General features: G+C 37.3%; 1 protein-coding gene and 1 pseudogene across 1 annotated transcript in view; both read left to right on the top strand.

Annotated features, from left to right (window-relative positions):
- The window catches only part of PALLD (palladin, cytoskeletal associated protein), a 342,018-nt gene that overhangs the window by 114,174 nt on the left and 213,410 nt on the right, over positions 1–14,434 (top strand). The window lies entirely within an intron of this gene.
- Positions 1,149–1,267, top strand: LOC112475184 (annotated as a pseudogene).

Genomic DNA, 14,434 nt, shown 5'->3' with positions numbered 1-14,434 from the left:
AAGGTTAACTCTTTAGTCGCTGGCCAGAAAGTCTCTTTCTAATCCTGCCAGAATTTTAGAGCTATTATTTTAATTCTTAGCCACTTACAAATCACAGTAATGCTGTACAGGAAGAAGAGGTGGGGGCGAGGGGGACATTTGCTCTCTTCCTCCCAATGACATGAGGATAAATTCAAAAAATGGGAGGTCATGATTATAAATATCTGCATGTTATATATATTGAGCAAAAATATCCATTTTACAACTTATTTAGGAGAGTTGCTTTGGGGCAAAAGGGAAGAGTAAAAATAGTGATTCTGTACAACTACTTAGAGGGCTGATTTTCCTTTAGTTCCCCGCCCCCCCCTCAGTGCTGAGATTAGACAATACCTGATGGGCCAGAGACAAGTGAAACAGTGCAGAAGTCGGAAGGCTAGCACCTTCTGCAGAGGCTTGGGTCTGAGGGTCGAACTGTTGGGGAAGCAGATGTAGCTTGTATAGGCTCACAGGCAGTTTGACCCTGACAGGGAGTTCCTTCTATAGAGAAAAGCGCTTTTTTATCCCAACAGATACTTTTATGGATGAACCAATCCCCACCAGGAATCATGATTTTCCTTCACTCCTTAAGTGGTATGTGATTCTTTTCCAAGAAGAATGTTGAAAAATAAGAAGGCAAATCAAAAATTGGGGGAAAGGGTAGGATATTCATGTATAACATGAATTTCATAAAAATTATTTAGTTATAGAAATTTTTAAACCTCTTTAAAGCTCTCAAGTGTGTTTTTGAAAAATGAAATTACACCTCATTGGGTCTGAATTTTAGCATGTCATTTCCTAACAGAAAAAAAATTTTCAAAGTCAGAGATTCTACACCAGTGAAATGAAGACTAAAACATGAGCCTTGGCAAAGAAACGTTGGAAACTTTAGTACAAAGCAAGTTAATAATAAATATGGTTAAATTTAGAGAGCCTTTATTTTAAAGGAAATACTCTACTGTCACATATTGACCTAGGTTTTTGTATAAAGTATGAAATTTAAAAAAATACATTTTGTAATGCAAATTGTTTGTAAACATGGAACTATTACAGTATTTTGTGTGCTCAGTATAAGCTTTACTTAACAGCTAATGCGTCCCTCCAAAACCATCCTAATTAAAAAGCCCCTGTAAATCTACGGCCATGCCACCCTGAACAAGCCTGATCCCATCTGATCTTGGAAGCTAAGCAGGTTCGGGCCTGGTTAGTACTTGGATGGGAGACCACCTAGGAAGACCAGGTGCTGTAGGCATAAAAAACAAAAAATAAAAAATAAGGGATTTTAAGCTGACAAGATACTTGCAATCTGCGAGGTCACCCAAAGATTGCCTCGCCTAAAAAAAATAATAAAAATAAAAATAAATTAAAAAAATAAAAAGCCCCTGTAAATCTCGAGTTGTTTCGATTAAATTAAGTGATCTAGTAAATGCATCATAATTACGAGATTATGCCATTCTTTAGCATTCAGCTCACCAGGCATTAGATGTTTTGTCCTACTTTCATGTATCAGCTGTCAGTTGTTACTGACAGAAAGATTATAGCACCAGTCATCATAGTCTCTCAATTAAATCTTCATCTACTTCTTGAGTTCTCTCTCAAAGTTCCCTGCCAGTTGTTCCTCCATCTTCAGTATATCTAGTGACAAGGAGCCCACTAACTTATTCCAACCTGTTCCATCTTTGGGCCTATGGAATAATTTTAGCCATTAGAAACCACAGGGAATGTTTTTAGATCGTTCAGAATTAACCTACATTGTGCTCAGACAAGTATTTTTAAGCCCAACTTCAAATAACCTGGGAAAACTGTGGACCGATGGAACATTAAAATTGGAGGGAGACTGATAATTCTTGCCCCTCAAATTGAGGGAAGAAGTGAGTCTGAAGCAGCATTTACGTATAGTATGGCTGCTTCCATCTTTTTCTAGCAGAGAGTAATTTTTTATTTCCCCAACATCTATCTATAGATTGCCAGAACGATAAGGTAGTAAAGAAAGGCTTTCTTTACTATGTACACATATTTGAAAGGATAAAGTAAGCTGTTGACACTCTTCTTTGTCACAAGCCAGTCTTAGGAGCTCTGAAGAGAAGTGTGGCTGAGGCCGAGATCCTATGTTCTAGATATCCTCATAAACACATGTTGGACTCAGCGTTCGAATCTTGCTCTACATGACACGTGTTCAGCATATTGAACTTTTCTTGCATAGCAAACACATATATAGCCATTATGACCAGTGACATTTTTAAATACAAAAAACCACATTTTTATTTATGCAAGCAAAGGAACTATTATGACTTCTTGTAGCTAGTAAACTACATACACTAAAGCCTTTGTCCCTAGTATTTGCACCACATAATAGTTTTAGAGGTGGTGGTTGTTGTCTTATGCAAAGTCTTTATCTGCCTCTGAAGCCAATTTTTAAAAGTTGTGTGTTGTGTGATCCCACAACAAGAAGCTTTGGATCATACAGGATATAAACACTGAATGATGGAATGTAGCCAGGTAGTGGGTGCTCTAATTGTCATCAGAAAGGAGAGCTTTTTTATCCTGAAAACCTATATTTTTCAAAGAAAAAGAGTTAGGTCTGTACTTGATCAGAATATTAATTTTAACACTTTCAAATAATCTAGTCCATTGGAATGAAATATCAGCCTGAGGTAATTTGCTCTTAAAAACCAACTGAAATGAAACATGCCATTTCATTTGTTATTCAGATAGCCAAATAAAACAAGATATAATTAGTCCTGACTTCCTGCTCTTGCTCATATACCTGAGGCTCCTCCCTGCCCTGGCTGCAGCTCTGCATACCCAGGATCTGAGAGGAAGCACTGAAGGCAGCTTGGGAAATGGCTCACTTTTCTACAAATTCAGAAGTATGTATTTGATCCACGTTGTTGGGACAAAGAGAACAGATATGATTTAGAGAATTACCTTTGTGGACAGAATCAGAAAGTTAGTTGCAAAGCAGCATTTGCAGGGTGTTTGGGATTTTCAGGAACTTGACTCGAGGAGTATGTCAGATGTTAAATCCAGGTATGTGTGCATATAGTTACGTGGTGTGGTGATATGTGTGTGTGTAAAATATTGCTCAACATTTTCGATGAAGGCATTCACAATTTAGTTGATAGGATAGGCGGTGCAGGACCTCTGAGTGCTACTTGCTTGTAATAGCCCTTCTGCACCTCACTTTTCATTATCTAATTAAGAGTTCCCCCACAGTGAAAGTTCATTTATTATAGCTCTCCTTGGAAGGCTGACCTCTAAATGTGGACTTCTAGAAGGAACACAAAATAGAACAAGTGAAATGCCTTCAGGAAAGGGGGTGGCTATGGCATGAGTTAGCTGGGAAAACCTTAACTCGATAAAAGAAAGAAAACATTTCTGTACATATAGTTAGTTACTGACAGGGCCAGTGTATACTTTAACTTTGCTCACACTCACGCTCTGTTTCTGGTGTTTGTCTTGTGGTTCCTTGAGATCACAACGGCCACGGTTGATCTAAAGACCTTCGTCATTAGAGTAAACTAGAGCCGGAGCACTATGCGAGGAGGCCACTGAGCCCCACTAAGCCTCGGCTAGAATATCCGCGAACTTGGGAGGCTGAAACTGCCCTCCTTGCTCGGAACAGCTGAGCTTGGCTCCACTGATGGGACCTCAACCAGGGCAGTGTTAGCTGAAACTCCTTTGGAGAGGAGATGAAAAAGAAGCAAAGTTTCATTCTAAAAGTTAAGTTATAAAGTTTCAGCGTTTTTCAAAAAGAGGGATATTTTCCCCTTATTCTCTATTCCGATTTCATTCTATTTCCTCCTCCCTTAATCCTAATCACAATTAGCTGGCAGCATGATTAAGGCAAGCAATTGAGGGACTGACTAATAAACTAGGAAAAATTGTAGATGAAATCTTCTGTTTATTGACTTTAAGGAAAGATGTTCCTCTGCTGAGGAAAAAGTTGTATTCAATGTAATTTCTCCTCAAATGCAAAGAAATAACCACTGGGCTCTCTAGCAGTCCAGACGTGAATGATTTTACATGGGTTTCTGTAATTCTGTAGAGTCGAAGATACCAAGAGGACATGTTGCCCACGCCCCATTTTGATTTGAGCTGTTTTGGGTTTCATAATTCTGAGGTAGTCATTGTATTTCAGTGGACAGATTCCAAAAGCATAGAAGACTGACAGCATTGTCTAATGAAACATCTCCCATTTTATTCCCTTTGGAATGTAATCCAAGTTATGACAATGGCTAATAATTACCTGCCCTAACTATAGCAACAGAATAGCTGAATGTGCACCTCTAGCTTTTTTACGTATGCATTTTCTCACTCTCAGGCTCTCTGTATAATCCATTCTTTCCTCCAACACTTTAAAGGCTTGGAAACGTTTAGTACAAATTTTCACAGTGTAGGTAACTTTGAAGTGTAACTTGTCAGGTCCTGCTGACTTGTTTTCGTGCTTTGTGTACAGGATTGATGAGGATGAATATTTTTTTAACTAACAGGTGTAACCTGAAAGTTTGTGGATGAGTGACAGGAGGGTTGGCAACCTTTTTTCCCCCTCACGTACTGTGAAATTTACTTTTGTCTACTCATGGGAATGAATTGCATTTGCAGAGAGTCAAAATATCCACTAAAGCCAAAATCCCAATTTTAAGTCCTTGCAATGAAGTATAAGTGACAACTGCACATTCTGGTTTACCTGGAATAATCGCCATTTATTCCTGTAATTATTAACGGTATCCTATTTTACTCTCAGACATGTCCTGATTTGGACATTATATTTATTATATGGTCACTCTGAGCATTTTCCAAAGGGGGGAAAAAATACCAGTAATTTTGTGTGCTGTTGCAAAATGGCAGCTTGTTCCTTCCCCCTACCCCGGCCCCAAAAGAGGTTAGCCATCATAGCAATCAACATTTCACATTAATTCCTGTGAAAGAATATTTAAACATAGGCATGGCAGATATGTTTCAACTCAAGTGCCAACTCTAGTTACTTGGCAGTGGCTGCCCAGAGAACCATATGAGGACGACTCTGAAATCAAATATGGGGCCAGTGGAAAAGAGGGCGTTGTTTTAGTACTGATGTCTGTCATGAGCACTGGAAGAGGCAGTTGTAAAATGTAGGCCAGGTATCAAATATTGCTGTTGTAGAGATAGACGGGATGCTAGTGATAATTCAACCCAATGTTTTCCAAAATATGTTCCGCGGAATACTAATTCTTCCATGTGATTCTCAAGACACGTGCTCCATTATCCAGTAAGATTGAAAATGATGCCTGCCATTGTATTGGGAATTCACTGTATATTGGCCCAGAGTTCTAAAGTTCTGTAGTAAAGAGATGTTTAATTTCGTTTAACCCAGCACTCCGTAAACCTAATTGGCCACAGAACCCTTTTTCAATGGTATCTGTCAACTTGCTGCAGAACTAGTTTCTTGGGACATACTTGAAATAGCACTGGTCTAGCTCATTCCTCATATTTCACAAATAAGGAAATTCAAGCCTCAAAAGGAAGAAGGACCAGACCACATTCAGTTCATCTGGTCTGTGGACCAGGCAAAACCAGAACCCTGGACTGCTGACTCCCAGTCCTGTCTCCTTTCTACTGCATCACCAGTGCAGAAAGTGTTAGGAGCAATCTAAAAGTTTAACAGCTTCTGGCAGCACGGACACTTAGTGTAGATTCCAGTTGCCTATTTTTATAGTTGCTTTTTAGTGATAGTATTTAAATATCTGCAAGAAGCTACCTCGCATGGTCCATACAGAAATAACTCATTTTCGAAGTTTAGTTTTGTCTGGGCTGCTCACCCCTCTTTTCTATTATATCTTTCTTTCTTAGGAGATAAAGCGATTATTTAAGAAAAGAATTACTGAATATGAGTCTGGTTTTGGACCAAAATCCAGTTTATCATTTCGTGGGCTTTGAATTTCAAAAAATTCTATTAGACTCTTTTGGACCATAGGGTTAAAGTACATCTGTTATCCACACAAATTTAACTATTGGCCTTCGAGCTACGCAGTTATGAAATTATAGCCATAGTAAATTTAGACAAGGACTAATTTCACTTTGGTCCGCCTATTAATCCACATGACAGAAGAAACATGAAGTGTCCTGTGGTTAATATGAGCACGTGTAAAAACTTAGGAAATCTTTGGTAACAAGAAAGAAAATACTCCATAAAAATTAATTGGTGTTTAATTAAGGATGTATGAAATGTGATATTTACAGATGGCCTGACTTTGAGGCATAAACGAAATTCATCTCAGGCTGCAGTTGCAGCTTTTGTCTTGGTGGTTCACCAGTTCGTGGCTGAGCACTGCCATTCCCTTGGAGAAAGGAACACCTGGAAAATATAACCATTGTGGAACCACTGATGTCTCTGGAGTTTTTTTTTTTACCGTTTATTTTCTTTATAATAACATGAAAGAAACTGGTTCCTTTAGTTTTCTTCAAGCATGCACTTCCCATGAAGCCATGTGGCTGCTTGCATTTTGGAAGAAGGGGGCAGCTGCAGGCTAAATTTGCCATCCTGCAATCATCATTGACATCCCTTTGAAGATAAATGTTCTAGAAAGTACAAATCAGTGGAGTTGTAAAGCAAAAATAGACAGACGTCTTTCAACTTAACTTGTTTCCCCATGAGCATAAAGAAACTGACTTACAAGAAAAAACAAAAACTTCAACTGTAAAGGTTTTTATTTTAAAGCACCTCATTGTTTCTATTAAGTGGCTTCTAAGATTTATCAGTTTCTAGCAGAGTTGGAGAATATTAGCCAAGATTCATTGATGAAGCTTTCTAACTTTTATAAATCAGCTTTGCTCATTTTTAAAGCCACATGTTTAAAATATAGGGCACAGAAAATTTCCATGATACATAGTTGTGGTTCAAAAAAAAAGATACCAAAAGAAACTCAGTCATAAAATCTATGTTTCCTTTTAAGTGGTAGAATCAGAATAGATGTTACTAGTCATCTTGTAAGCCAAGTGGTGCCATGTGTGTGTAACATAAACTGTTAGTATACTATCCTGGGTAGTATATATTATACTTTGCCAGTGGATTTGTTAGTTCCTCCCATTTAGCAGTTGAGTTTATTCTCATAAAAATCAACAATATCGCCCTATTTTGGAGAACCACCATGTTCTTCTGAGCTTTCTCAAATGCGTATCCCAACTCTAGTATACAGTTCTGAGCCCCACTGCCAGTTGCCAGGATCATAAGAGAAGGGAAAAAGAAGGAGGTAAACTTTAAAATTTAGTTATCCTTCTGACCACTTTTGATCCCTAACCAAACAGTTCCTAGGACTGCAGTGGATACAGCCACTCTCCTCCAACAATCAGCCTCAGACCAAGTCAGAGGTTACATTTAACCTCACTTTGAAATGTAGAAAGTGAACAATTAAATATTGACCTTTTCTATGTAAAACACATTCTTGAATTTCAGTCTTTCCAGCATCCTGCTGGTGCCATAATATAATCCTTGAATTTTCGGCACCATCTTATTTTTAGGCTAGAATGTTCAAAAAATCCTGAGGGGGGAAAAAGATATTATTCATTAAGAAGACATATATATGTATTTAAATGATCTTGATTTCAACATTCCAGCACAGAATAATATAAAGAAATGTGCCATATTATGGAGTTTTAAATACGATAAGCCTTTTTTCCTCTGTGTTAGAATTCTTTGTGAATAGAAAGCAAAAATTCAAGACTCATAGAGTCTATCCACATTATTTCCTCTTTAATAAATTGATTTCAATCTAATTATTTTGTCCAAAGCAAACAACCTATAAGTATGAAGCAAAAACCAGGTTTTGAAGATTTTTGAAGCAGTACATGCTTGCATGTGATGGAAGAACCTAAGTTCATCAAATGAAGTGTATTTAGCATTTCCTCATGTCTGTAATGGGATGTTCTCTATTTTCCCAAACTAGTAGTCTCATGAAATAAACCCAGTTTACTGACGTCTCTACCTCCAGTCCCCTGGGTTGGAGGTGAAGTTCAGTCAGCCCTTTGATGAAGGAATAAATGTTTGATTAATGAGTAAATATGACTACACCTAACCACTTTACATTTTATTTCCAATTAATGCAAGGTTATTCTCATACCCTGTTTATGGCTTTGAAGTCTGACAACCAGTCTAACTGGCTCACTCGTATGTGAACAACTCTCAGTTGGTTTTGACTGGGGTTTGCTACACACTGATTTTCTAAAATTTCCTTCTTTGCTCCCCGTTGCTTGGCAATTATATAGCTGTTTAGTAGCTCCACCAGAGATTAGGAAGACTTAGTAAAATTTGTTAAAACTTGTTTAGAACCATTGTAAAAAAATATTAATGAAAGATGAAGCTATAAGTATTGAGGAAAATGAAAATTTGAAGATTATCTGGTTTTAATTGTCCGTAGTTGTCTATTTCATTTCTATAGATAAATGAGAGTTGCTTATGTCTAAAAATATGACAAATACTTTATAAGGTTGTTGAGAAATAAAATAAGGCTATATTTATACAGCATGTAGCATATCATAAGCGTTCAATAAATATTCTCTTTCCTTTAATTTGAATTTATAAATCTTTTGGAACTATCATTCTTCCAAAATTTTATATCATAGCCTCATTCTATGAGATTATACTTATATAATTTAACCATTTTATAGTAGCAAATTAGAAGTATGATTGAAGTTGATGTTTATCAGAGGTAGAATGGGAATGTAACTGATTGGATTTTAATTTTCTAATATGCTCTCTAGTGCCCTAGCCACTAAATAAATGGTTTTCAGGTGTTAAAAATGGAATGAAAAAAAGGTTCAGGTGTGTCTTCAAGTGGAATTTTATCTAAGTAGATTCTCTTAGCCACATTACATACTTCCACGTTCTCCCTCTCAACCAAACTGTCTCTTCCACTCTCACCTCATAATAAATAGAAACAGCTTTCAGGGTATGGAGGGAGGAGAAAAGGTATTCTCTAGAAGGAGACCAAATTGAGGCTGGCAAATGTGTTTTATTGCAGACTTCAACTTCAGTTGCTTTGTAGGCTGCTTAAGTGGCCATGCTGAGGATGCTGAGATGTTCAGTCTCACGAGCAAAAAACATTCCAGTCAATCAGTGATGTCTGCTACAGGCTGAGGAGAGGGGACAGAGGGCAGGGTATCATTATCTGTGTTGTGTGTTTATTAAACCTGTACTTTGTCTTGTTTTGTATGCTTTACCTATTAGCTCATCATGCCAACATTGCTTTTCCTAAGTTGCACTGCAACAAGAATTTAAGAAAAATTTCAGAGGGTCGAAATTTAATCAGGAGACCTGACTTTTACCTCTTCTTTCAAGAATATTAAATATTTTGAGTCCTTTGCCAGGAAGCTGATAGAATGATGACCTTTAAGTAATTTAATAAATGTGACTGTAGCACATCTCATCCATCTACTTTATGGTGTCAAAACTTCAAAACTCTAGGATTCTCTTAGATAAGAAGATGTTTTGTTTTTGCTCTGTTACATAAAGAATGGACAAGGCTGATTTCTTCTTCCAATATCTATATTAAATGAATTATTTTGAGTTTCATTTTATGCTTTTAAGTGCACTTCAGTTTGAGTAGGTGAGTGTAGATAAATGTCTCTCCATATATATCTTAAGGCAGAAACTACGATAGTTATTATATGAACTATTTATCTATTCAGTCCTTTGTTTGTAAGCATATTCATCTCTGATTAGTTCAGTGTTTTAAAAGGTAGGTTTTCTTATTCAGGAAAGTTGAGGCCAGCAGATCAGGAGATGGCTGCCGTTGAAAGATAGTTTATTATAATTTCCAAGAGTAGGGAATATGCTCCAGTGGTGGGGGAGGGGGAGGGGAGAGGGCACACAGAGATGTAATAGAGCTGGTCAGGAGCCAGAGAGAGCAAAGTGAAACATGGGTGAGAGCTTTTACTGTGGTTTCTGTGGGAAAGAATGGAGGTAGCAGGGTAAACAAATTTGGGATTGGCTGGTCTGGATAATTTCAGCAGGCTCTGGGGCACAGGAGCTGTCCCTAGTTGATGCTACCTGGCTCTGAGGTGATAAGGACAGGGGAATAGTAGCCCTGAGTACAATAGCCCGATAGAGGAGGTGGTGGCCATGTGACTCTGGACTGGTCGGTTTTCATATGAAAGGAGTGCTTGAAGGAGAGTCATTTGTAATAGCTAAGAATCGACCATTCCTGAGAAAGGCAGTTTCTCCAAGGTCACCAGGTACCCAGATGTCAAAGCATCAGAACTACAGAAAATAAAATGGCATGGTTAACACACTCCTCATGCCAGACATTGTGCTGGAACATACAACACACTTATTAGTGAATAATTTAATAAGATCAGACCTCTACCCTGGAAAAACTTATATTCTAGTAGAATAGAAAGTCACATTAAGTAAGAACTAATTTCAGTAGAATGTGGAAAGTTATGTGCTGTGGTAGTGATAAAGATCAGGTGCTAAATTCATTGATGCATTTAAGGACCCAACGTGGGTGTGTAATGTTAGAAACACTGTTATATCTTACTATAGTCCAAAAAATGCAAAGCCATTAATTACTTGTACCTTTCATCAAATAATTCTCTACATCATTTCTTAGAATATGCTTAACCCAATCACTAAATATACAAAACTTTCATTTCACCAAAAACTTTAGAATCCTAAATCTTTATAACTAGAAAATCTCATCCCCTCAGATGAGGAACCTGAACCAGAAAGGCTAAATGACTTTCCTAAAGTCACAGTTGAGCTTCTTTGTTCAGCTTTTAGTAGTTCCAATGTGCAAATCATAAATTAAACACACATTAATCTAAATATTGGCCCTGGAACCATGCTGCTTTTTTGTTGCTAAAGGGAGTCTGCCATCTAAATATTTGCAGTTTTTCCCCAGCCTCTTGAGTCACACCACAATTTAACAACATAGAACTGGTCACTTGACAGGTACTTCCATCAGTAACAATTTGACTTTACCTGATAGTATCAAAGGGAGAGCATAACTCGTGTTAATTATTATACTTACCGTCTGATTTAGACTGATTTAGTCTTTTCTCTGTGCTATTTCTTCTATACCTTACAATCTGAGATGCTTTTTAAATTTTATTCACAGAGCTGGAGAACAAAAAGCATGACTATTAGAAAGCAAAAATTAGGTCAGCCTAATGGTTTGCAAGCACCAACCATTTCATCATACGTAATTGTTGAAGATACTATGTCAGAAGATGAAATAGATGTTAGACTGTTGCAGAAAATGCATTTGTTGCCTTAATCTCTGCCAGTATTAAAATATATTTCCAGTATTTTATCGTGCTTACTGATTTTCTTCAGCCTTACACTTATCATCATTGCTCAGATTATAATTGTTCTTATTTTTTAAAACTACAGGTTCTATAGGATTAATATGCTAAAAAAGTTTTCTGCAACTACACATAGGATGTTAGTAGATGCTAAAAGAGAAAGACTATAGTCAAATAAGTGCTAGATTAGACATATTAAACAAATTTATTTTCTGCAGGACTTCTCAGGGCCTTTGATAAGAAAATATGAATTGCAAACATCAAGAAGTGATATGTAATATGTAGCATCTTCCAAATTTAGTGGTCCACAGATCCTTCACTATAAATGCATTAGGCCTCAAATAGTAATAAAAGGAAGCAACACAGAAGATATGAAATGGTATATCATCAATTGTCAATGCCGAAATTTGTTGAGTATAGATAGAGGTGGGAGAAACAAACAGAACCCAATTTTGCATGCACTTATATGCAAGGGTCCAGAAATACAAAACATAAAATATGGTTACGTTAGAGAAGTGAATAAACTACATGGAGAGCCAGGACTCTGTGATGCAAGTTAGTGGGATCCAAACATAATAGACCAGAACTTCTTAACCTTTTATGTGCACATGAATCACCAGAGGAATCTAAACTGATTCAGTAGATTTGAGATGAGCATCAAGATTCTGCAATTCTAACAAGCTCCCAAATGATGCTGGTGCTCTTGGTCCAAGGATCACACTTCAAAGAGCAAAAAGAGCAGGAGTTGGCAAACCTTTTCTATAAAGTTCATATAGCAAGTATTTTAGCATTTGTGAGCCATATAGTCTGTTGCAACTACTCAGCTTTGTCATTGTAATGCAAAAACAGCCAGAGACAATATGTGAATGAATGACCATGGTTGTATTCCAAAAAAAACTTTATTTATGGATGATGAAAGTTGAACTTTATATAACTTTTGTATGTCACAAATTTTTTTTTATTTTTTTTTCCGAACATTTAAAAATATAAGCTCGTAGACCATATACAAACAAGCAGGGTGCCTGCAGGCTCTAAGTTTGCTGAGCTGAGTTAGAAGTCCAGATACCACAGGCTCCCTTGGGGAGATGGCAGAGGTTTCTCTATGAAGCATATCTAACCAAAGCAATTTATCTTTCTCTCTTTTAAACCTTCATAGCATTTTTTCATGCTTCTTTTTCCTTCTATTAGTTTGTATCTTCTTCATGGAAGATAAAATAAAACTCTAATGGGTAGTACAAACAGATAAACTCCTCAGCTAGTTTCAGAGTGTACCAGGTATTCTTCCTACCACTGTGGTATGTAATGCAATACCTTCCATGTAGAAGATGCCAAGCAAGCATGCGTTTGATTGAATTTAATCTGTTGAAAGAGCCTTTCTCTTGGCTGTAAAGAAGCGTAGCTCCTGGATGGGATTAATGGAGAGACTAAGAGAATTCCAAGGAGGGGGAAAGTAGGCAGTTAATACATAAGGGCTGTGTCAGGGACAATAAATCTATGCCAAGAGTTGACAGAAACAGGATTAGTATGAGAAAACAATAGAAAATAAAATTGGGGTTAAGTTATATATAAGTCAATACAGATCTGAAATTTAGGGGATGATATAAGTAGAGAAGAGTTTCAAGAGCTTTAATCTGGTACAGCAGTGGTCCCCAACCTTTCTGGCACTAGAAACTGATGCTCCTCTGAGAATCTAATGCCTGATGATCTGAGGTGGAGCTGAGGTGGTGATGCTAGCACTGGGGAGCAGCTGCAGATACCCATGTGGCTTCACTGGCTCGCCTGCCACTCACCTCCTGTTGAGCGGTCTGGTTCCTAACAGGTCACAGACCTACTAGCCCACAGTCTGAGGGTTGGGGACCCCTGTGGTACAGGATATAGAAGAATTCATAGTTTACTGGAGGTGAAGAGGTCAATTGTAAAACTTAAGATCAATTAAAACTTAAGCCACAGTCAGTTCTCATGGTGAAGATCTAGACCATGACTCTGGGAAAAGGAGAACTGGAAGATGGCTCCAGGCTGGAATGCTCTCTTGGACGTTATGAAAACAAAGGAAACCCCAAATGCCTTAGAATCAAGAAATACAGCCCTTCTGAATTGCCTCAAAAGTAATACATATTTCAGTGTATAGGATGCTCAGTTGGCTGGGGGTTTTTTATTGTTTTTTTAATTCCCAAAGTCATATCTGTTCTTTTCTGAGTGTCCCGTATTTGTTTTTTAATGTAGTTTCTGGAGTTAATACTCTGAGTACTAGCAAACAGATTTGTTTTATTCATATTATTTACAGATTAAATATAGACACATAGCAATATTATGCTATCTCAATAGAGAAAAAAGTTAGTCTTCAGGGCCATGTTTTCACAAAGAGTGCCAAGTCCAAAGAATTTTCTAGAGGTTAGACTCAGAAAATCTCCAAGTGCTGATTAAGAATTAAACAGACAATATAGTCCCAGAGACTTCAATCCTTTTAGTTATAAGTGGCACATTCCTACATATTTCTTTAAAAATAAATCACACTATGAGAGGAGTTTGGGGCAGCTTCATATTTTTTGTAAAATTCCTCTGTTGAGAGTTTGAGGTGCTGGGGGAATAAAGGAAAGCGTGTGAGAGAGAACGCGGTTAAAACAGTCTGGCAACTTACAGCCTCCCACACCAAGGTCCTGGTTGTTTGGGAAAGGAAAAGCGCTGACCAGCAAGAATGAATTACAGCACGACTGCTCCATCTCTTTAGTTGTGGAGGCCAAGCAGTCTGCTAGAAAGTTTTGTAAATATCAGAAATGTGGAAGGCATTAAATCTGTTATTGCTCAGCTGATCAGAAGTCTTAGGGTCAACAAAAATATTGCTGCCTATGATTTTTTAATGTGATGATTAGTTTCCCTTGATACATTAGATATTTTGAGCATAACGTTTATATTACTTTCATATTTTTCTTTAGATAAGAATAATAGATAAAATTGTAATAAATGTAAGAGTCATTTATTATAAAACATTTTATAAGACACTTTGAATTTCTGTTCTTTTTCTTTTGTAACCGAGATTGTCTTTCCAGCTTTGACAGTGTCACTTACATCAAGGTTGATAAAATGGACAAGATGCTTTACAAAGAAAACCTGTGGGAATTGTCTAGTCGTTAATTTC

This window comes from Pteropus alecto, unplaced genomic scaffold (genome assembly GCF_000325575.1).
Source record: "Pteropus alecto unplaced genomic scaffold, ASM32557v1 scaffold50, whole genome shotgun sequence".
NCBI lineage: Eukaryota > Metazoa > Chordata > Mammalia > Chiroptera > Pteropodidae > Pteropus > Pteropus alecto.
This window is presented reverse-complemented; position numbering and strand designations above follow the sequence as displayed.